The following is a 25870-nucleotide window of genomic DNA, read 5'->3' as shown; positions in this document are numbered from 1 at the left end:
CAGATCACTCAAGTGATCTGATTGTGGGAGCCCGGGCTAATTGGTTTCTCTGAAACCCCCTTCCCCACCTGACTATAAATGATAGCTTACCAATTTGCATTCTCAATATCGGAAATCTTAACGAGATCTCATTATCACGAGGCCCCTTCTGCACCTGAGGTCCCCAGGCAGTGCCCCGATGGGCCCCATGTGTTAAGACAGCATTGTACTCTCCTAAAGATTGAACATCCTTGCTTTGAGTATTCAGCACTCTAATCCAGTGGTGCTCAACTTTTGGAAGCCCGCGACCCGGCTGATCTCATTTTTGTGAAGGGAGGGCCGTCATACACAACCCATTGGAAATGAATGGGGGAAAATGAAATGATGAAACACTCACGGCCCGGTTACACTGATGTCAGGATCCGGTACTTTCACGGGGCCCCCTTGAAAAGGCTTATGCGAAATAAGTGGTTTTTTTTTTTTTTTGAGCTTCCCCATTCGGCTCGGGGCAGTGTCCCGGTTGCACCAGCCTAGTTACTGGCCCGGCTCTAATCTACACTTTCGGTGTAAGTCACGAGCATTTTCTTTATCCCATTTCCGAAAAAACCTTCCAATAGATGGCACTGTTAAATCTTATCTTAAGACGACTTCTCAGTAGATAGCACTAAAAATTGAAACTTCGGCAGTTGTATTCAAATGCAAGAGGTATTGGATTCGGAAAACGAAGTACTTCATTAGAAAAAATAATGGTTCCCAAAGCGAGTGCTGCGGCACTCTTTTATAAGTACCCTGGGTTCGTCGGTGAACTGGGGTGGTTTTCCTTTTCAGTAAATCTAGCAGGACGGCTCGAGATAAAATTCTCACCCGTTCGGATTAGACGTTGATGAGGATTTACTCCATCAGGGTGCTCTGTGGCTTCTTAATGTCCTTCGCGAGACTTATTGCAATATATTTTCTCCCCTTCAAATACCATTTTAAAAAAAAATCAGATATATTCATTATTAGTGCAATCTGTAACTGAGCCGCCATAGTTCAGTGGCAGAACACCGGGTTGGACGCCCGGAGGTCGTGAGTTCGATTCTCACTGGGGGCTGGTACACTTTTTTACTATCCCGCCATTAAGCGGTGACGATCTGTGGCCAAGGCTATAAGCCCACTTAAGTATGGCCACGGGGCCTCATACGGTAAAATTAAAGAAAAACCCCGATGTGTTTGACATACATAATTTATTATGGTAATACATACAGGGTGTCCGAAAAACGACTGATTAAAAATCATTTGACGATAGAAATGTGCCGTTTGCCGCATTTAAATTTAAAGGAGAGAAAAACCGTCAATTTAGAATTATTCGAAATGTCGGAACGAGTTATACATTTTATAAATTGGGAATTCTAGGCGATCTTGTATATAAGTCTATGTCTCCAAAGAATTGTTGTTCCATTTTTGGTTCAATGATGGCAGCACGATATCTTGACATTCTTGAATGAATTCCGTTCGATACAAAGTGGTTAAAAGACATCACCGTACGCAAGAGCCAGTATTTAGACCTAGCAACTCGACTAAAGACGTAAGATTTTTGTGTTTTTGAAGAAAAAAACCGATCTCCACAGACAGAAAAAAAATACGATGTCCCGGTTTCTCAGTCGCATGATCTCGCGGCGGCGGTCAGTACCCAGGTAGCCGCCCTAGGGTTCATTTCAACTTTTTACGGGGGGGGGGGGTGAGCATGTGCTCAATTTATGTATATATAATATATATATATATATATATATATATATATATATATATATATATATATATATATATATATATATATATATATATAATCAATCATTTTTAGTGTATTTTCAAAAGCCAGAAGGGGACCGAGCCTCTCTCCCTGACCTCCAAATGACGGGCCTGGGGATATGAGTCGGAGGGGCTTAATCTTGTGGCAGCCGGGAGATGGGTGTTGCTAGAGTTTTCGCTTCAACCCCGGACCCTTCGGGAGTATGAGGCAGTAAACATAGGCAGAGATAGACTTGGCAGTCTCAGGGGGCACGGTTATTATTGCTGGGGGGGGGCACGATGATGATTATGTCAATACATATATACAGTAGATCAGTCGACTCCACCTTTGACGCTGGGGAGGTAATGCCCTCCGTATCTCCGCCCATGGTAGTAAACCGCCCAAGCGATAGGCCTGGGTTGTTGTCGGCACTAGTAGTAGTCGCCGCCGCATGATCTGGCTACCCTATACCCGGTGGACTGTCTACTGCAGGGATCTACTGATAAATTCTGAAATAATTTTTTTTCACTAATTCTTAAAAAGGTTTTTGATTTATTACTAAATTTTTTAATTCTGCGATTAATTTTAATCCGAAATCACTTAAAATGATACTTTAATTATTTATTTCGGTAATTCTGAAATTATTTTCCTTCTCAGTATATCTTGAAATCATTTCTTCCAATAATTGTACAATTATTCTTTTATTGATTGTGAAATGATACTGTCAAAAATTACGAAATTATTTCTCTCATTGATTTATAAGTTATTTTTTTCACTAATTCTGAAATTATCTGTTTTAATTATTCAAAATTTTAAATTATTTTTTTAAAAAATTTTAAAATTATTTCTTTCAGTAATTCGTAATTATCAATTCTGGAATTATTTCTTTCAGTAATTCGTAATTATCAATTCTGGAATTATTTCTTTCAGTAATTCGTAATTATCAATTCTGGAATCATTTCTTCCAATAATTGTACAATTATTCTTTTATTGATTGTGAAATGATACTGTCAAAAATTACGAAATTATTTCTCTCATTGATTTATAAGTTATTTTTTTCACTAATTCTGAAATTATCTGTTTTAATTATTCAAAATTTTAAATTATTTTTTTAAAAAATTTTAAAATTATTTCTTTCAGTAATTCGTAATTATCAATTCTGGAATTATTTCTTTCAGTAATTCGTAATTATCAATTCTGGAATTATTTCTTTCAGTAATTCGTAATTATCAATTCTGGAATTATTTCTTTCAGTAATTCGTAATTATCAATTCTGGAATTATTTCTTTCATCAATTCCGACATTATTTTATTCATTAATTCCAGAATTAATCGTTTTCAGTGTCTTCAACCATTTTACGAAAATTATGGACCGGCTCTACACCACTCTAGTGTGGTATTGTGTGTGGCCTGCTACGACAAAAAGCTATGAGGGACATCCTGGATCAAGGGGGCCCCCTAGGCTGGGACCTTCAGCGGGCCCCGAGACCAGACTTTTCACCGGCTCCTTTTATAGTGAACTTATAGCGTGAAAAAACAAATCAGATGAGAATCGTCCTAGACCCCAAGGATGAAGTCCTGTCAGCCTCACCCTTGTGATCGCCATGGGCAGGGCCGTCTTAAGAGTATCATGGGCCCCCAGGCCAAGTGGTTTTTCGGAGGCCCTACCTAGTAAATCCTAGAAAATTTCAACCGGATGGCATTTTTTGTGAGGCCCCCGGGCTGTGCCCGCATGCGTTGAAACAGCACTGACCATGGGGCCAAATGCGGCCAGCGGGCTATGCTTTTTGCACCCGGCTGCCAGGTAGCTTGCTTTTTTTTGGTAAACATTCTATTTCTTATGTGGCAACGAGACATTTCTTTTCGGTCATAGCCGTCCGGCTGTCTTCGTTCTCCTATTGTTGTTTGTTTGCTACATTTCTATTGTCTTTCCTTGTTTTGACTAACTTTCCGACATTTATTAAAATTACTAACCAAGGGGATTTCACCTTTTTAAAGTGTTCTGTTTCCCCGCAGAGCTGAAAAGCATCCCACTCCTCTTTTTGTTAACTATTTCTTAACTTGCCTTTTTGTTAACTATTTCTTAACTTGCAAGCAGGGGTGGTTCGAGAGAAGACTTTATACCTGTGAGGTACCTATTTTTACCGCTCCCGACCACATTTTTGTGGTAGAAAAAGCTTTTTTTCGCCCTTTCAACTCGGGTTTTGGCTCCCCTCCTAATGCGGTGCCCCTCATGGCCCAAGAACCGCCCTGCCTGCAAAATGAGTTCTGAACAAAGCTCTTTAACCAGCTTTAGTTCTGGATGACATTCTTGTGTTCCTCTAATTTGCTCAATGGTTATTGTTTTAACCCTAGATAACTAAACTTTAATCAGTTTTACTCATTAACTATGATAGGGATCGGTGGTCTATTAGACGAAAGTTTAGTTATCTAGGGTTAATGTTGTTTTAATTACCTTTCAGGCCATTCATTATTTTGTTGTGCAGAGCTTGACAAATTCCAAGGTTGCCATGGCGATTAAAAAATCAGTATTGATGCCTAAACTTTTTTATACTTGATTTGTAAATTAATGCCTAAGGCCGGGATTACGCTATAAACATTTTATTAAACTTTATAAAACTTGAAAAGTGCAAGCAATAGTTACATTTGAGAGAATGTAACCAATAAGCTTATTGGTTTTTTTAAAGTTTAGTTGAATATGATCTTTTATCAAACTTTTAAAATGTTATCCCAGCCCGAGTTTTCCAATTTCAAGGTGGTGTTTCCCAACATGAAAAGGGGTAATTAAGTCCTAGGAAAATTTGAAAATAAAAAACATTGTTCAAGAGTATTTTTCTTGAGAAATAAAAGCATCCGTGGCACCTTGGAAATGTGTCTGGCACTTAAATTTTTCTATTTGTCAAGCCTTTTGTCTCTGGTTGCGCTAGGATTGCAACCCGAGGTCTTGGCACCCATAAGGGTAATTAAACTCCATTTTTACCACGCTCATATATATATATATATATATCCTCTGTCTTGTGTGAAATGTTTGAAAATGCATTTTTTTTAAATTTCTTTGTGTAAATATGTTTTGTGCCACTAATGAAATCAAACTTTCAGGTGAACTCGAGGAAATGGGCGTTTTTCTGGATATTATGTTGATTTGAGCTCGGAAAGAATAACCATTTATTCTCTGCAAGGCAGGGTCAAATCTAGGCATTTTTCTGGTGTAAGTGAATAATATTTTATCCCATCCCATCTCAATGATAATAAAAGTGTAGGAAATTGTTAATGCACAAATATTCTGAGAAGAATCGTAATAATTACACTACTTTCAATATCTGTAGGCAGGGTTGTTTGGCTTAAACTTTGGTTTTAACCAAGTGTTTTTTTTTAAAAAAACCAGTTCGGTTTTTTTTCAAAAAGTCAAATAAAAGTGGCCTAAATATAATTTTTTTTTCCTTTAAAAAAATCATATTGGTTCATTATTAGCCAAAATTTTTCATTTTTATCGCATTTTATATTCTTGGGGTATATTTTGATGGTATATTTTTAAATGGCATAAGATGGTGTCAGGGTTGTTGATTTTTTTTTTTTTTTTTTTTTTTTTTTACAAAAAATCGATTTATTTTATTTAAATCAGATTTTTTTTTATTTTATTGATTTTTTTTTTTTTTTAAACAAAATGTATAAAATATATATTACTAACACACTAGTCACTAATCTATGCTTTCTGGAACGCTGCTTCTTCTATTCTTCAAAGAATAGCTATGAAATTAAAGAAATTTAAACTTATAAAAATAATGGCTATTTAAAAAATATTTGCAAACTAAAGATAAAAAATCATACACTTGTGAAATATTTCAGAACATTTTATTAAGAAAAGGGGAAAAAACACTTCTTGAATATAAATATCTTGCGTCAAGTATTAAATAATTTTACCCTGTGTGTGAATAATTGTTCATTTGTTTCATTAGAAACACACAGGCATCAGTGATTTGGCTGTATATAGTTAGCATGTTTACAAATCACATATCTCTCTGTGTGTGTGTAATTGTATCTTTACTCAGAACATTATAAAAACTATTCCACCATTCAAAATCAGACATTGCATCAACACACAACCTTAGGATGAAAAAAAATTTTTTTTAGCATATATATGTGTGTGTATTTCCAACTTTCTAAAAAACTTTAATGTAATTGCCAAGAAACCAGAGCCACATTTTTGTTTGATAAATTCTAGACCATTAATTCCCTATTAGAAGTTAACACTAATGAGCTTAGAATAAATCGGCAAAGTATGCATCTGTTAATGATTGTTTATACATATTTTTATACTCTGATGACAAAACCTTTTTATTGTTTGATGTTGCTTCTTCTATCTTCAATTGCAGCTTTTTCCATGTCAATACACATTCAGCTATGGAGCAGTTGTGTGTGTGTTCCTTTGTACAAAATCATTAATTTTGGCTATTGGTTTCAGAATTTCAATTATGTCCTTGACATTTCTTTTTGAATCAATAGTAACATCTCTAGTGAAATTTTAAATATCTGAGATCTGTGGTCTTCACTAACTTTGGTAACAACTGCCGAATTTTTAACATAAGATTCAAGAGAATCTCAATAAGTATTCCATCATACCTCTGCAGGAAGACCAATGCACTTCCACCTTACACGTGATACCATGCTTTTGAGAGATGATTGCGGAAGTACCTAAATATACTTGTAACATGCTTTGTTACATAAGTTTTAATCAAATCTTCGGCTAACAAGTTTAAAATGTGGGCACTGTACCAATATGTAAGTCCCGAAAAGCCAAGCTTTTCATCCAGAGTCTTTCTGGAAGAAACCGTATTTGCAGTAACAAAACTTTGTATGTTACATTTGAAGTTTTCTTCTGTTGACTTCACTGAACTAGAAACCACATTTGCTAAATAATTTCCAACATGTGATAAGCTGATAATTCGATCCGATTTTCCCGTTAAAAAGTCTCGCCACAGAGAGCAACAGGGCTACAACGTTACAAATATTCAATTATTACACCTCGCTCACAATTTGAAGTATAGATGGCAGCACTGAAATATCAGACACAACACCAGCTACACTCAGACTGTTAGGTGCATTCACTTTGTTCCAGACTCTGCCACGAAGCTGGGCTGGAGGAGATCTCGGCAACGGGATAAGTCCGGTGGCAGAGACCCTGGCGTTCATTCAGCATGTGATAAGCTGGATGTGTGTCAATAGTATCAACATGGATGGCTTTATCTCACCATTTGACACATAATTTATTCATTATGTATATCCATCCATTGCCATGCAGTTTTTGATTTTCCAAGTCAACTTTACATCCTCTAACTTCATCAATATAAATCTTGTGTAACCATTTATCAGCTAAATTGGTACGACTATGGTATCTCTGATATATGATATACATATTAATATATATATTATAATATAAAAATATTTAAAAATATAATATTTAAATTAATTTTTAAAATTTAATAAAAATTCAAATCACTTTAGAGCTGCATAATTGTATTCAATTACAACAGATAATTTTTCTTATCTGAAAAAAATTGATTTAAATCAGTGATTTTGTTTTTTTGATTTAAATCACTACAACCCTGGATGGTGTAAGTGGTTTTTTTTTCAAAAAGTCTCAAAACTGGCCTGAATATATATATTTTTTTTCATATGAAATATCTTAGTTATTTAAAGTTATATACAGAAGCCAGAATTTATCATTCTTTCCACATTTTCTAACCTTTGGCTACATTCTGATGCCCTATATCTTTCGCAAATTCATGAATAAGGATTGCATCACACTTTTAAATGTAATGGTGTATTATCTCACAAGGTTTCTTTTTCCCTTCACAAAGCAGCGGCAACAACAGTAATGATACCATCATGCTAGGGGCTGGTGGTTCTATAATCCAATAAAGACACCAGCTGTCCTTAAAGGACAAAGACTAGTGTACTAGTAGTTACCACTAGTGCTCACAGACATTTCAATTTTCTTTCCCATAGGAAGTAGCACATCTCCTACTGTATATCTCCCAGTCTTAATATTCAATAGTTGTTTTTTATACTTTCATGGTTAAGCCCTGTTAATCAGGGTTCTACTATATAGTAGTAGTGACAGATTTATGAAAAATAATCAGCTATATACAGAATGATTATAATTAAAGTTTTGATTCAAAAATTATACAATAAGTACTGGTCAGAATGACATGGAAATTTGCATGGATACTCCTGAAGCAATGGAATTTTCTTTGGCGAAAAAAAGTGCAAGTAGATGATGCTGTACTTGGCCAGCAGTACAATCTATTATGTGCAGCCATATCATTTCAGCACTTCCACAGCATCAGTGTGTGGATAGAACAACTTCTATCAGGATGCACATTGCAATACCAGCAAAGCAGCTGCTGAAGACCCATTTTGACAATAACAGGATGGCACGACACCTGGCTGGCCGTCAGTTCACTTGACCTTAACCCTTGCAACTTCTGGCTGTAGGGGGGTACCTCAAAATGTTATGAACAGTGGACGGATTGCAAACTTTGAATTGCAAGCTTCAGCGCATCCCCTATATGTTAGAAGTTCCTCAGGAATATTAACGCGTGGGCGCGTTTGGTTTAATAAAGGTGAATTGCAAGCACATCCACATGACCATGACATACTCTGATCTGTTGTTGAACAAGAATTTTTATACTTTCACCTCATAGCCAGAACACAGTGGACAACATATTTTACATTTCTTGAGTAAGTTAGTTATTTGTTCAATTACTTCACTTTTATGTGATGTTTCCATGAATTATGAAATCGTGTAATACCATAATTAAGTTATCATTTTGCCATGACTGGCTATTGTTTCCATTCCACAAGCAAATTTCCCACGTGTGGATGATGTCATTAATTTTACATTTTTAAGTATTTTTTTCCCCTTTACTTAATAAAATTCTATTTCTTCAGGAATATTCATGTCAATTTTCAAGTCATTCTGGCAATCATTCTTTTTTTTTACAATGTTTTGAAATCAGAACCTTAGTTATAATCACCCTGTATATCGTAAGTCATTGCTAATTAATCTGTATTATTTATGCTTCATTAAATACATTATATACAAATACAAATACAACGCCACAACAGGCAAAATGCCCAACGAGGTGGCTGATAAAAAGATGCCCATAAAAATATGGTTGTCATATGTTTCAAAAATACAGCAACCCAATTAAAAATGCAATTAACACGAGATTTTAATTTTATTATATTCACTTAATTTTTATTATAGTTTTTGCAAAATAGCTTCCTAATTAAGCATACTGAAAGTAACTGGAGAAAACATCTTTATATTATATGATTAACATTAAAAGAATTTTCAAACACACAGTAATCCATTGAGTTAAGCAAAAAATAATTAAATTGCAAAAGTTGGTTTTTGTCAAAATATAAGAAATATTTATTGACTAATTAAATATGGGAATAGTGTTAATTATAATAATAAACATTTTATTTTAATTATTAGAAGTTTGAATGATTCTTCAGAAATTTTGTTTTTAATGTTAATACTATTTAAAACAATTCCTGAAATTCCTCTATTAAAACTTCCTGAACAGTTTTTTTTTGCATATACCAATGTCTTTGCCTCATGCCATAGTGCATGAAATAAGAAAGGCAGGATAGTTTTGTCAGTGATGTTTATGGCAGCCCACTTGCCTGATTTGCAAGAGGATGTGGGTTCAAGTCCAGACGGAGACCTGATGGCTTTTTTTTCAGAGCTCACCTCAGCATAATATCTAACAAATGTCTATTTCCTCAATGTATTTGGCTGAGAAAAAGCTGTTGCACTGTTTCAGCTAAACTATTAATATTTAATTTTTTTAAGTTTATTTTATATATACTCCATAGGACAATCATGTTTCATCAAGCCTGGTGGTGTATGAGAGGAAAGTGATATGGATAGTTCCTTAGGTGTGAGATCTGAAGATTCCTAATGGTAGGCATATTTCCCCATCATTTGTGATATTTGATTTCTGTTGAAGTGTTATAGTATAATTTCTTTTTCTTTCGGCGATTTCCTATCTAGACTGTCAGCTATTTTATTTTTTTTCTTCTGTCATCAATTTCTTCGGCTTTTAGGTTTGCCATTTCCTTTTTATAAGCTGCAAGCAGCATGTTTCATCACCATCTTAATAATTGTGATAAAAGCATATTGCCCTGTTATTAAATAATATGCAAATACACCTGCCCACAACAGACAAAATGCTCAACAAGGTAGCTAAAAAGAGATACCCATTAAAATATGGATGTCAAACATATATCTAATCTATATAAAAAATACAGCAATCTAATAAGAGCAATATGATATTGGCGTTCCCTTGCTGATACAGAAGTTATTCTGATGACAATCAAAATACATAGACAATTTGCAGCGCATAAAATTTCATTATCTCAATCACCATGGGGGAATATCGTCAATATTTTATGGCTAAAAATATCTTATAATGCATAATGATGGTATTCTTCACTCCTATCTTTATAATAACAGATACTGTTTTTTCTGGCGAGGTTGATTTTCCTAAAGGAGGCTATTCCACGCCGAAGCAGAAATACAGAAAAAAATTATGTTTATCGAGTCTGCTGTTTACTTTGTAATCCAGTTTGTATTATATGCAAAGCAGTCTTTCCAAAGCCAGAATTTGGTCATGGAGGAAGAAAGCAGGATGGCCAATAGGCGCATTACTATAAGCATAATATTGAAATAATTTAATAAATAATCACATTGCAATTCAGTTCAATCTTTCAGTAAAAAATTAAGTTGGAATGGCTGGTTTATCACATTAAGTAAATTTTTGTCTTACTGGATTTATCGCGCATTCCATAACACATAGTATATAGCCTGTACCTAATATTTGGGGTCCATGCTTGGTGGGGCACACTAGATTGTTGGGGAGTGGCGTACGAGACTGCTGAAACATTTTTTGAGAAGTTTTGTTTGATCACACGTATGTGAGAGACATGGGTTAACAAGGAAAACTATCTCCTGCATATGCTGACCACTGGAAGGTTAACCTCTTTATGATCATGGGCATAATATTACTTCCAAACACCAGTGTAATAAATTCAAACAAGTTCTGTTTTCTTTCCTCTCTTCACCATTGCTAAACTTTATAGTAACCATCTCCACGGAAGTTTTTTTCCTCTTTGTTTTTTCTATATTCCTGTTAATGGTTATTTTTCCACACATATAATGTATTGGTAAGGGACAATGCGAGGTTATGGTGTCGCAGTAAATTTTCTCTAATAGGGTTGTTAATAAATGAAATAGCTTTCCCCGGAGGTAGTAAATTCTAACACAACTGACATGTTTAAAAATAAATGAGATTAACATGTTGGGGTAGTAACATGTTAGTGTAAATCGAGAAGCTATATCCATATTTAGAATAAGATAACCATAAGTATTCTTATGGGCATTGTATAATATTTTACCGTGTGTGCGTGTGTATAAAATTAGTTTTTATAATTGCATTTTTAATTGGGTGTTGGTTGATGTATTTTAGAAATACAGTAAAACCTCGTCAAGTCAACACCTTAATAAGTCGTCACTCTGGTTAATTCTTAGTTTTTCTTCAGGCCCTTCCAGCTTCCATAGACAACAATGTTATTAAACCCTCGTTTATTCGGTTAACTCGTTACTATGAAAAAGTTTGAGAGGGGGGGGGGAACATTATTTTTATGGCTCCCATTTAAAAAAAAAACTTAACAAGTTAACAGCATTGTCATATGCTCAAAAGTCACCATAAAAGCGTATGGCTCAAAACAGAACAGTTTAAGTAACAAAAGTTACTCTGGGGAAGTTCATTTGCCAACTAAGGTCTTTTGAAACATTAAGAACTGTTTGAGCTAGACCTGATTTCTCCATAGACCCCACTAATTTAGGGCTTCAAATTTAAATGAAACATCTTTGTTGAAAAACCAGACATTATTTCCAAAGGTGAGGTCTTCTAATGTTTACCTTTCTTGCCCAGGGCTTCCCTCAAGTTAAAAGTGTGTCCTGCGTTCGAGATTACCTTGTAGTTGTATCATGAAATACTGATGAAGAAACCACTAAAATTAAATTTCATCTGTATAAAATTAATGTGCAATAGTTTTGTTGTGAAGAGAAGCTAACGAATCTAACAGTTACTCTGATTAGTCTAAATTAAACATATACTGGTACACTGATTTATACTAGTAATTTTAACACAATAAGTTGAGTAGTAATAGATAAAAAAAAAGAAAAAAAAATTTTTTCTTTTGCTATCCATAAATTTTAGTTTCGATTCATATTTTAATAAATGTTATATTTCAAATTTATATAATTTTTTGATAATATGAGGATGACTTATAATGATTTTACTGTATGACATCCATATTTGTTATGGGCATCTTTTTCTCAGCCACCTCATTGGACATTTTGCCTTTTCTGGTCTTGTAGTTGTATCTTTCTACTGTACATATTATAAGTGTGCAAGAAAACAGAGTGAGGGTGAAAAGAGGACTCTTAAAAAAAACTTTCTTATCCAACCTTATTTATTATACTCTTTCCTTTTATATATATTTTTTCTTTTTCTAGTGTGTGGTTAAATTAGCACGCTACCACCAGATTTATTAGTGATTCATCAAACAGAGATAATCCAAATTTCTTGCCAAAACCTTGTATGTGAAGTGGTTAATCAAATATAGCATCTCTGGAGCCCAAAATTTGAAAGTGATATTGTATTCATTCAAAATTCTATAGAATCCTTATAGAACGAGTTTTTTTTTTTTTTTTTTTTTTTTTTGTATTGTTCAATTAGTCTGTAAAATTCTTATGATTGTGACAGCTTGCTAACTGGCTGTGTCAAATCCTCTGTTTGTAATGTTGCAAAAACCAGAAAGAAACTGCATCTTGAAATTGAAAATTTCCAAAAAAATTTTTAATTTCTGAAAGTTTTGAATCATAGCTAAAAATTGAACTTGAAAAAAAAATAATTTAAATAACCAGAGTCCTCTTTGAAAAAAAGGTCACTGAAAAGTCTGATATATAAATAACTCTTTCATAATTGCCACATCTCCAGAAAAATTTTTACATCTCCCAAATTTTTTTTTTATCAGGATTTTAGTGTAAACAAAGGTAATTTAACATACTGGGTGATGATTTATTACTTTTTGCTTATCGCCAATAGTTTGTACAATGTCGCATTTTTCCAAAGGGGAAAAAAGTGTCTACGATCTCGCTTTCATTTTCAAAAAATCCCTACTTTTTCAAAGATCCTTTTTATGTTTTTCCGTTTGCATATAGAATTTGGATCCCTGCACAAAATCTTCTTAATTATCATTCTCCAAGGTTGGCGGCTATGCTCTTTAATTTTTACCTTAATTAGTTATCTCTCTAATTAGTTACTATGCTTATTCAAATCTTAAATGCATGATCATATACAATACAAAAATACTTCACTATCTACTAATTTTTCTTTTTAGCTCATTTAATTTATAAAAACAAATATTCTTAGTATTTTCAACATTTGCAAAAAAAATCAAAATTTATAATAGTTCAAATTTCACATTTGTTTTTGTTAACTTCAATGTGGTTTGTAAAAACAAAGCATCTTGAAAGTGCAGAGAACAGAAAAGCTTCAAATCAGCCAATTCATAGTATCTATTTTTAGGAATTCATCGTTTGTGACTCAGATTTCCCAGCATAACGGAAAATACTGATATTTCTGGCATATTAGTTTCCTTTTGGTGTGGGTTGCATAGACTTCACATACCCTTCAGAAAGTCGCCAGATATGGCACTTTGGTTACGTTTATTTTCTCTTTGCTTCCCGGCTTCGACTGGATTTTACTGTCTCTTTCGTCTACTAGGGCTTCTGCTTATATCATGAAATAATATTGGTAACAGTATCATTATAATGATACGATAGCAATGAGATAAGTGTTTTTCTGATTTAATTCAAATATCGCTCGGGTGAATCAAGTTGACAATAATAACGACTCGCAAAGCTAGGCCCTGCTATCATTTATATATTCACAAATATTCCAATAAATTTTTGTTGTGGTAGGCTGCTGCATTTCTCTTTTATTTTTTAATATTTATAATCGGGGTGAGGGGTCATGACAAAATAAATGTGAAATCAGATCTATGGTTGTAGCTGTAGCAATTTTACTAGGTTCCCTCTTTTATGTCTCATTTACATATTCACATGCACATATATTAGCGATTGGACAAAATGTTTTCTTCACTCTTGTATTGTTGAACTTAGTGTTATTTTGCTTTCATCGCATGGTGGGGCTGCTGTATCTTCTGCTCGTGGTCATGTTTCAGCATAGAACTCTTCCCCTCTATTATATAGGCTATATGGTGTTAAATTGCTTCTGTTGGGTTGAGACTTCTCAATGACTTTAAACTCTGCAGAATTTATTTCGCCAGTAAATTTTCATTTTCATTATTGTTTCAAATTGTTCAAATTGGGTAGTACAAGTGTATCGTCTGTGGATATAAAGCATGTGCATGAATGCCCTTTGAATTATTCTAGCATATAACTTGGATTATTACTGTGCAGTGAAAAGAGGAAAAAAACAGGCGAGTGAAAAACTTTTTATTTCCTTACTTTATGCGTCAAGTTGTACAAGGGTTGCATTCCAAGGTCCTGGTGCCAACTTGGCATATAATAAGGGTAACTAAACTCGTTTCTGCCAATCTGTTTTTTGCCCCATATGCATTGCAGTTAAAAGAGCACAGTTGCTTTCAAGTGGGGAAAAGTTCAAAATTTATTGATTCATTTGGAAGCGCAAACACTATCTTTTTTTCCAGTTGCATCATTGTGTTTTGCAGCATTTTTAACCAGTCATGTGGCCAATTACTTTCTCATTTTTCCCTTTTTTTAAAAGTTTGAAGCTAATACAGGGTTCCCAGCAATCTGGAAAGTCTGAGAATCAGGGAAACAGAAAATGGTCAGGGAAAATCTAAAAGGGGATGAATTCCCATTCCATTGGTTGGTCTTTAGTTTTTCCCTCCATAGAAGATCATTTCTTTCAGATGCTCTGGGAAAAAGAATAAGAAAGCCTTATCTTTATCTGCATTTTCCTCTGGATTCCCTACTGAGAGACAGTTCATACACATAAGCAAAATGTCTTATTAGTTGAAGGGTGGGATTTTATATACTGGAAACCAATGTTGGTCATGGAACCTGCTTTTTCAGTAAATGAATGAAGGGGATCTAAGGAGGAGACCCTCCTTTTCATTGTTCAAAAGAAAGCCAATACCAGCTCTAATTTCTTCTGAGAAAATGGTTTACCTCTTTCTTTTTTTGACTGCCTCTGTATAGGGCACCATTCAAATATTATGTCAACATGGGGGTTCTACCTGTGGGTTGTATGGAAGGCAGCTGGATGGGATGAAACAACTTGTCAGTGGTATTCACTTTTTTCACTTTTTATCGATAAACTCGATCAGGGTATCGATGGGATTACTAGCAAATTCGCAGATGATGTGAAACTAATGGGGGTAATCGGGAATCAATGCGATAGGGAGTTGATGCAGACCAACTTAAACATGATTGCAGCATGGGCAAATGAATGGAGCATGACGTTTAGCGTTGATAAGTGCATGGTTGCTCATTTTGGTTCGAACGACCCATGGTTCTTTATGAGTTGAATGGTTTCACTATACCTGATGTAACTAGGGTCACCGATTTGGGAATTCTCATTGACGAGCGACTTAGGTTTTCTGAACATTGTTCAGCGGTGGTCAAAAAAGCGAATAGAATGCTTGGTCTCATTTTCAAAAATGTCTCTTCGCGTTCTCCTAAAGTCATTCTTCCGCTTTTTCGAGGATTAGTTCGTCCTGGACTGGAGTATGCTGTAAGGTTTTGGAGACCATACCTACAGAGGGACATAGAATTGGTTGAATGGGTGCAGAGAAGAGCTACGCGTGTCCTTGTTGACACACAGACCTTGAGTTATGAAGAGAGACTTCATTTTTTGAATATGTTCATATTAGATGAATGTCGAGGAGATATGATCGAAGTGTTCAAAATTTTCAATGGGATGGATAGGATGGACCATGAACTTTTAGTACACCGCCAATCGACTGCTTTTATAAGGGGACACCAGTATCGATTGGTGAGGGACAATGCAAGGTTATGGTGTCGCAGGGAATTTTTCTCTAATAGGGTTGTCAATAAATGGAATAGCTTACCCCCGGAGGTAGTAAATTGTAACACAAGTGACATGTTTAAAAAGAAATATGATAAACATGTTGGGGTAAATCGAGAAGCTATCCATACTTAGAATAAGACACCCATAAATACATTATGGGCATTGTATAGTATTTTATCATGTGTATATATTGTTTATAATTTTAGTTTTTAATTGGGTTGCTGTATTTATGGAATCCATATTTGTTATGGGCATCTTTTTCTCAGCCACCTCATTGGGCATTTTGCCTGTTGTGGCGTTGTATTTGTATTTATTTTTAGTTTATGGAATTCTTGCTACACACAATTCACAAACATTACAAGACACCACAAATGAGTAAAATCGAAAAAGAATTGTTTTCTCTGAAATGGGTTGAAAATGTGTAATGTTTGGAAAGAGCTCAGATGCCAATGACGCGCTCATTGACAATACCTGGAATTTCGGAAAAGAATGCATAAAAATTTGGTTCACCCGCCCTTTCCTAGTTCCAATAAGAAAAACAAGTAGAGAAAAACCCTCCCAACTTTTTCCTCTTTCTTTCTACCACCTATCATGATCGTGCAACCTTGAAAAAGTTATTTTACAACTTTAAAGTACAAATGAAGCTGTACTGTATGGCACACAGGTTGTTGAATAAGATGATTGATCTCTCTTTCTGGTTGTCCCTAAACGAGGGGCCTTATACCAAATTTTAAAATTTTGGAGTTTTAAAATTCTGGAATAAACCCTTGCTGTTTTCTCCTCTCCAGTTACATACCAGAAGTTACTGTATTTCCAGAGCTATTTACCAGCATTCAAAGACAGTGTCTATATGGACAAGATCGCTAATGCATATTTATTGAAAAATCATAAAGGATTGAAACGCCCGTTCAAATTGTAAAACATTTTCAGAGATCGTTGAGAAAAATAAAACTGAATCTGCAAAACTCTACCTTGAATACTATTTTCTCATCTAGTTGTTATGTGGTAGTCACCGTTTCACATCACGAAAATCATGGGTGTGTACTCAGAATCGGTTTTTGGAGGGGCGTAAGGATCAAATTCTTCACAGAAAGCAGGGGCAAACATTATTTGCTGCCCCCACAGCTTTAAAATTTGATAATTTTGTAATGGTGTTCTTTTTCTCACCTAAAACTGCCGCCCCCCTAAATTTTGCCTCCCGAGGTAGTTGCCCGCCCCAGCCCCATCTAGTTGCAGCCCTGCAGAAAGTTTGTTTCACTAACACTCAAACAATTTTAAATTAACAAATAGTTTTGAAACAATGTTTTTATCGAACATTTTAATTTTCTACAAAAGTATTTTCAATTTTTGATCTTCTTGGGGAGGGTGGGGGACCCGTACCCTATCCAGATTTTGCCTTTGGTGAAAATCCGGGTTTGGAACCCACAATTGCGCAGTGGTAATCGGCTAAAAATATGATATTGTAAGGTTTTTAAACTTTGAATTGGCTATTCCTTTGGAAAAAACTCTAGTTGCCCCAATGATTACACAGACCTACAACACATATGTATACATTAAATTTCACATCCATGCATTACCAATTTGGGGGATAGATGTGGGACCACAACTGGGGATGGGTCTGGTACCCATGGCTCTGGACTAAAGGAGGCCAAATTCACCCTTCGCAACTGCTTCTTCGTGGGGGTGCTAAAATTTGTGCTTGCCCCGTTTGAAAAGTATCTAGTTGCAGCTGCGGATCGATGTCACCACCTACTAAAACACACCAAATGCTAGTCGCACACTGTCAAGTTTCACCAATACAAATCTGACATAAGCTCCCATATTCAGGTGTGAAAATATATGGCAGTTAAGGTGAGGAGGAGAAAGGTCAGGGAGGGGAAAGAAAATCATTCCACCAGGAAATCGCTTCTCATGAATTTATATGAATAGGGGAATTAGAAGATGTCAGAAGAATCTCATTTTCTTTAAATTTAATCATAAGTTATTGTTCAAAGAGCTAAGGTTTTTATGGAAAATCAATCGCCCAGAAATGAATTTATAGATTGATTTATTAGTAAATACACTCATTGCCATAAAAATTTGCGCACCCAGAAGAAGTCAAAATGAAACTAAATTTTACACATGTAAGTACTACGTTGATATAAGTAAGTGATTAGAAAATCCAAGAAAAAGGATCATTTATTCATTTATTGCAGACAAAAGTACAGATGAACAGAAGTTTTAGTACTCTGTTGTGATACTCTTTTAGTACTCTGTAGCGCGAATGCACGATGCGATACGAGCGGGCATTGAGGCATACAAGTTCCGTATGATGTCCTGAGACATCTTGTTCCACAGTTGCGTAGATGCGTAGAGTTCGATCAACCTCGTAGGGTGTCCAACTTGCCGTCCCAAATCATCCCAGATATGCTCGATTGGTGACAAATCTGGGGATAGAGCAGGCCAGGGAAGGGTGGTAATGTGGCGGAGGCAGTCTTGTGACATCCTTGCTGTGTGTGGCCTAGCATTGTCTTGTTGAAAAATGGCTCCTGGGAGCCCTGCCATGAGTGGCAACACATGTGGCTGAAGGATGTTATGGGCGTACCACTGGGCTGTCATTGTGCCATGGAACAATATTAGGGGTGACTGTGTATCATAAGCAATGGCACCCCATACCATGACACCAGCTGTGGGAGCGGTGTGTCACTGTAAAGCAAATGCAGGATTGAAGTGTTCAACACGGGACCTCCACACACGAACACGATTGTCATCACTGCTCAAGTTGAATCGCGATTCGTCGCTGAAGACGACCTGGTTCCATTCTGTTGCAGTCCAATCCCGTTGTGCTCGACACCACTCCAAACGGAGGCGTTGGTGGGTGGGTGTCATTGGCAGCACACGTAATGGGCACCGCGTTACCAGATGTCCTTCAGCCAGGCGCCTTGCGATGGTTCGGGAAGACACAGGGGCCCGTAGTGAAGCTGCTGCCTGTGTCTGGATAGCGGCCAATGAGGCAGTTGGCTCTACGCGTGCATTTCGGATGATGTGACGGTCTTCTCGACGACTGGTCTGTCTAGGGCGTTCTGAACCTGGTCGCCGTGTAAATGACGTCTCTTCTGTCCACTGGTCCCAACACCTCACAGTAAAATCAGAACGGCCTAGTTGACGAGTTACTCGCCAAGCTGACCACCCAGCTTCCATCATCCCGATGATTCTTCCCCTATCAAACTCTGAAAACTGCTCATATGGTCTTCGACGGCGGTGTAACGGCATGTCTACCTCAGCATTTCCTTTGCAAACGATTAAATACATTCCAGCAAGCTCTGCTTACCTGTTTTATACTCCAAGGAGAACGAAGTTCAACACCCTCTAGTGGCATTACACAATGCGCAATCACGCTGCATTTCTAATCATTTGCATATCTGCCCGACATGTACCTTCAGGCCCACTTTCGTTTTGATCCCACAATTATTTCTTGGTGCGTAAATTTTTATGGCAATGAGTGTATATAAATGTGTGTGCTTAACTTTTAGTTACAGTGGATCCCACTTATAACGTTTTTTTTAAAAACAGTGGGAGAAAACGCTTTAAATGTGGGAAATCTTTATATGAGAGAGAGAATTACGAAAGTGAATCATACTAAAACGTTCTAAATGGGAAAGTTGTAAGCGATATGAATACTGTATATTTGTTTTGGATTTATTACATTTCTCTCTCGGGTCTGACCAGACTTTTTTTGTACGATCCTGTTTTTGTGAAAATTGTCCTTATTTTGTTGAAAACAGCTATCAATTTCGTGAAAAATAAGCAATTTTGTTGGAAGCAAAATAAGCTAATTGATTAATCACAAAAGAAAAAAAATTCAAAATTATGGTTTCATTAATTTGTATTTTCTAAAGGGTCCCTTTTTCAGTTCTAGAATTTTGTGAAGGGTCTGGAAAACTGACCCAAATTTCGGCTAGGCGGACCCCTGCATTTGTTGGTGCTCGGTGTTAATGGGCTTTTTTTTTTACTAGTAGACAATGAAAGTAAAAGAACCTAGTTATAAACTGATAAATCTTTTTTTTTTTTTCCAATGAACCTTTGGATGGAACATGTTGTTAGAGAAATGAATTACTTGATTCACATAGATTTCTCCTTCTCATACCCAGAACATGGCCTGTCACTCTGTCTCAACAAAGAGAGATAAGCAGGGGATCAAAGACCTGGGCCATGCTAGAAAAATCCAGAGATACCAGTGAATGATGGGGGGGGGGGGGGGCATAATTTCTTTCGAAGGGACCCATTTTCACTCAAAAAGGTTATTGGCAAAAACCTGGGTCCCGGAACCTAGGTAAATTAAAGTACAGCAACATCTCTGGAGCTATAGACATTTTTGACAATGTGAAGCTTATATAGAACAGCAAGTCTGTTACAGGTAAGCCTGCTACCTCTGTTGTCCTGACAGACAGACAGACATGACCGCTGACCGTCCAGAGAGACCATCTTGGGATGGTTTGCGCTCTTTCCTAAAGGGATGGACGGTCTCGGTGAGCCTGATATCAGACTCGATTGTGGGGGGGGGGGGGGGAACACACCACCTATTTTATCTTAGGAAGCACCATTAACATTTCGCGAGCAGACATTTAGTGCCCCTGAGGTTTCCATTCTTGCATATGAAAAATAATAATAATAATAATGACAACAAAAATACCGTATTGTACAACTTTTCAGTATTACATTCACTGGCTGAAAAATACTGGTGCAAATCAGTCCAGCCTGTCATACCTCGACACACAAACTCTCAAATATTGACACGTTGATATAAATACATATTAATATTCTTTTATTCCAATTTATGTACATTGTATGCGTATATTACCTGTACCTTTTGTTTACACTTTCGATTGCCACAAAACACATATTATGATATTAAAGACTCAGTTGAATCAGAACCAGAATCCAGCTAGCATTCACCAGAGCAGCACGCTACATCACAGTATATTGATAACACACATGCACGCGCGAAAAGTCATCGCTCAGATCACTGTCCACCACGGGTGCTTGCAATATTTTCAAAATCCTTTCTTCATTGTAGTAGTGTATAATATCTCGCTTGACGTGGTTTGGCGTCGTAGAGCTGGTTTTCGGAATCCTCAAGCGAGTCCCTCTGCCTTCTGATGAGGAGGTGGTTGTGTTCTAAGAAAGTCATCATATCGTGTATTTTGTTGTACTCAATGGGATTATTGAGAAGTACTTTCTTCCAACTTCCTGAGCGATCTTCAGTTCGTACTTTGACGTGATGGGACGATGTAGTCACGCACTCCATCATGTAGTGTCTGAGATCTCCCGTTTGTTCACATACACACGTTATAGTGGGAACAATGCGGAATCGGTGTAGGTATGCCTGAAAGGGCCCATGTTCAGTTACGAACAAAGTGTTGCTTCGTCTCCACGGATAGTTTTTGAGATGTACACTTTGTTGTTGTCCTGGCAGTAAAAATTCCCTCATTAAGTGTGAGATGATTTTTTAAGACTGTCCCCCCAGAGTGCAATTCATTTCTAAAAAGATTTTGCTGTTTTTTGCTTGAAGTTCTTTTCAAGATCTCATGTGAAAACTTAATGCAAGATTGGAACCTGATAAGTTGGAGGCTGCAGCTTCCACAAAACAACTTCCTGAAATCGATCTGGATTGGGAAGCCACCCTTAATTTTATTTTTCCTGAATAATCAGTGAACATGTTTATATTTTTTTATCTCGCACCCTCAAAATGCTCTTTCGCACCTCCGGTCAAGAACCACTGATTCTAGGTTTTGTGACACTGGTGCTATCCAATAGCATTCGATTGTCTTCTGTATTTTTAGGACATGCAGGCATAAACAATGTTTACAAAGCTCTGCAAAGAGCTAGAAATAAAAGTGCTTCATTTATCGAAAACTATGTCACTGGCATTGAACAGTAAAATGTACACAAATCCCTTTATAAAAGATGGACAGCGCAGTAAACCATCCAATTCACTTGGACTTATTTAGATTGGGCCCTGTAATTTACACATTTTGCACTGTGATTTTGGAAGTGTTCGCAAAGGAGCTTCATTCTTAAAAAGGCTTGCATACCTTCATAATTTGCTGTCCATTGAGGAAGAGAGTTTACACACTGGACTTTGGAAGACTCCTTGGAAAAAAAAGATGACATATTATGAGAAGAGGTTGCTATATATATAGTACACTGTTTTGGCCAAAAATTGTTTTTATTGCAGTCATTTCTGCCATTTTGTTTTAGCTTGAATCAATCTTATAGTATACTGAAATAGTGCTGTGAAAAAAAAAAAAAAATTAAAAAAGAAAAAAAAATGAGATTTTAAAATATTATGCTACAATTATGTCTAAGGGGGTACCCACTTTACTTTTTTATAATTTTTTGATAGGGAACCCTGTGTATGCGTTTGTGGTCAGGGAAATGATTGAGCAGATTTTGCTGGGAACCCTGTAATAAAATATATTTTCCCTATTAAACTTTTTCATGAATACATTGAAACACTTTATAATGTTCTCAACTGTGTTTTTAAGATATGATAAAAATTATAATTGGAATAATTACTAATTAGTTTTCAAAATTTCAAATAATTAGAAAAAAAAAATTGACACATGATGTCATGTGCTGTTGTGGCCAGATGACCATTTCTTTCATTGGTGTGTGAACAAGCCATTTTCAAGACCACATGTTCATATGCCAAATAGAGCTATAAAGTGCCAAAATTTTAAATTTTGTTACCAAGCTATCATTACTACTTTATCAGTGGCAGTTCGTGGTCGCATATTTTGGGGGAGAGTATACTCCAAAAAATGTCATTTATCGATGAAAATATGTAGTCAAGCACGTGCACTATTTTCAATTAGTAAAGTATTGCGCGCACGCACTGCATTGAAAACTTTTATTTTTATCAAATTGTCTTTCACATTATTTGCATATCTATGCAGTATGAAAATAATAATGCTCTATCAATACAACATTTACATAAATAGTTTGCACAGTGAGCTTAATTGATATCTTAACAACATTGTAAATCATCAATTTAAATTTAGCTGTTGCCATCGACAATGGTTTTTGCAAATTGTGAAAATTCATACTCTTCTTCCAATATCAGGGGTGATGGGCCTTCACAAAATAAAAATTAATGAAACCATAAATTTGACATTTCATTTCTTTGGTGTGAATTAACTAGATTACTTTGCTTCCTGCAAAATTACTTATTTTTCACAAAATTAATGATCCTTTTCGCAAAAACAGGACCCTGCAAAAAAGGTCTGGACAGACCCCAGAATATTATACTCTAATTTAAAAGGTGTATAAAATTCTATGATAAAGTTATAAAATATATATTTTTTAATTCAAATATTTAAAAGATAGAATGTAGATGGCAGCATCAGTATCAGCGGCACTTTTTCAGTGCAGCCAAAACGACCATAATAACCTGTGCTAGCTTTTTCCCTTTTCTCGTATTTCTACTACTAAAGGGTATCTCATATGGTGCACGACAAAATGTAGTGCTAAAGAGGAATACACACAGAGCTCTCTCTCTCCATGGAAAGCGCCACTGAACCATGACCTGTATTACAGGACTTTTTTAAAAATTATTTATCAATGCTTCCGAAAATATATTTCTTTCCTAATCTATTAAATTCATTTGGGAAAAAAGAAATTCAATGATATATTAAGTTAGTATCAAATCCATTTGAGGAATTAAATTAATGACTTGTAATTTTCAAGGGGCACGCACGCCATCATACCTCCTTCACAACTGCCCCTGTACTCTACACTGAAATTCTAATAAGCAGCCACAATCAAACCTTTATAAATTGTGCGTGTGTGCTGTTTTATTAATAGTACATTCTCAGTTTGTTTTAATGTTGCCCCACATTGTTGTCATTCTCAAATTTATTTCAATGAAATAAGACAATTTTTTCCACTAGTATCATTTATTAACAATATAAACCTGTCAAGATAGTTTTAGGATTAAATTAATATAACAAACAAATTTTTCTTTATGACGTCAACATTAGAAAATATCACAGAATTTTATTGAAACGTTATCACCAAATCGTCCATCAGGGCATACTTTGTTCTCAGGGTTTCTCACAACTTCAGTAATGGAAGAATAGTCCAGATCATCTGCCGATGGCACAAGTTCAACGAAACACTCCTCCAGCAAATCTAGGATGGACGTAGACACTTTGCGAAGTCTGTCAGAAATATTCCATCCCCGATGAGAGGGCGTCCTCTTGATTTCATATGCAGATCACTGGTCGAGGATAGAGATGACCAACGAGAGGAGAATCTGAACTACTAGCAGCATCACGGGAGGAATCTTGTCCATCAACTCATGACAACGAAGGAAGAGCAGCCCTTCTTACGGATCGAAGCGAGACGAGACATCTCAGCAACAAACTTCTACGCAATCGAATACGTAATTCAAAACGTGATGATACCTAGCACACTGCTGGTATATATGGAGAAACCCTTCATCATCAGCTATCACAAGAACGAATCAGAACTGAGAACTGACATTAACATAAACATTTTAACAAATGACGTCTCATTTGCATATTTATATGGAATAAAACGCTATTACGTAACTTTGACATATAGAAAATGGCAACACACAGAATGTAAACACTGGAAACCTGGCCAGGGTCTACAACACTTAGGGTCGCAAAGCCTATTGCACTTTGAAATTCTCATGATGTTATTAACTGCCAGGTGATCCATGGCCCACTAATGGCATGATGGTAAAATATTACATTTTCTTGTAATAAATGTTTTTGCAAATATAATTAAACAAATTGGTATTGCACATTTATATTTTCACACTTTAACTGAGTTAGATGATCCCCCACAGAGTTCCTGCTGGCGATCTGCGGGACTTCCCATCATAATAGTGGGAACTGGCATGCCCCTCATGTTACATGTGGAGCTTTCTATGTGCTTCGCTGTTTTGTGCAAAACATTTAATTTTTATGTTTATTTCAGTGTCTTCACCACAAGATAAGAGACTTGACTGGATGGAAAAAGTATCAGATGGAGTAGAAACAAATATTAAGAACTATATCCTGCAGGGGATTGGTGACAGTTTTTTTTTGGAGGTGGGTGTTTTTCCCAGTTTTCTTCTGTTTGTCTACTTCAAATATCTTGGATAATATTGCAATTAGAAACATAGAATTTACCGATATACGAGCCTCTAGTGGTTGCAAAAACTAATGAATGCAATTGAAATTCGAGATATTAGTGTTTCAGTGTATGAAATGAGGAACCTAAACATATTTCTAGCGATTGTGGTTACAGCAACAAAATTTTGAAAAATTTGAATGGCACACATTTTTATGCATTGTAAAATTATCAGTGCAGTTAAAAACCATGGATGGCGTTAGAACTGTACCTGTAGCATCATAAATGCCAGCACAGAACAAAGACAAAGATTTCACGAAGCATAGGTGAGATCTATCAAGGGTTGCGCTAATGCTTGCTTGTTCGGTTGGGTATCTTATGGTTAGATTTTCAGGAAGACCCCGACCAAGCGGTAAATATCCCAACCCCTTGCTGAGATCATCTTTGTTTGTTTGTGTCCTGTATTGCCATTTATGGTGTTACAGGTAGTTTCACCACCATCCATGGTTTTTACTACGCTGATAATTTTGTAATTCATAAAAGTGTCATTTGAATTTTTGGAAATTTTGTTGCTATAATCGTAATCGTGAGAAATATATGTTTTGGTTTCTCATTGCTGTTGTGATGAAATCCAGTCCCACAGAGAGACATAGTTAAATGATTAACTATGTCAAAGTATATCTAATTGAACGTAATTTAAGATAGCATTTCATCCCACTTCATCTGTGGAAAACGTTATCTGTCACTCTCAGTGAACAGTATACTTGGCGAAACAGTTTCGATTCACATGTTCTACACTATCTTTCCATCTCAAGCAAACATATCTGTGATGTTTGGTC

General features: G+C 35.9%; 1 non-coding gene across 1 annotated transcript; it reads left to right on the top strand.

Moving 5' to 3' along the window:
• Window positions 1–1000: 1000 nt before the first annotated feature.
• On the top strand, window positions 1001–1072 carry TRNAS-GGA (transfer RNA serine (anticodon GGA)). The gene has a single exon. It is a non-coding gene; the product is annotated as a tRNA-Ser (tRNA).
• The last annotated feature ends 24798 nt before the right edge of the window (window positions 1073–25870 follow it).

Source organism: Pholcus phalangioides, unplaced genomic scaffold (assembly GCF_987345545.1).
Source record: "Pholcus phalangioides strain wild (caught in Gottingen) unplaced genomic scaffold, Ppha-v1.0 ptg000017l_1, whole genome shotgun sequence".
Taxonomy (NCBI): Eukaryota; Metazoa; Arthropoda; class Arachnida; order Araneae; family Pholcidae; genus Pholcus; species Pholcus phalangioides.
This window is presented reverse-complemented; position numbering and strand designations above follow the sequence as displayed.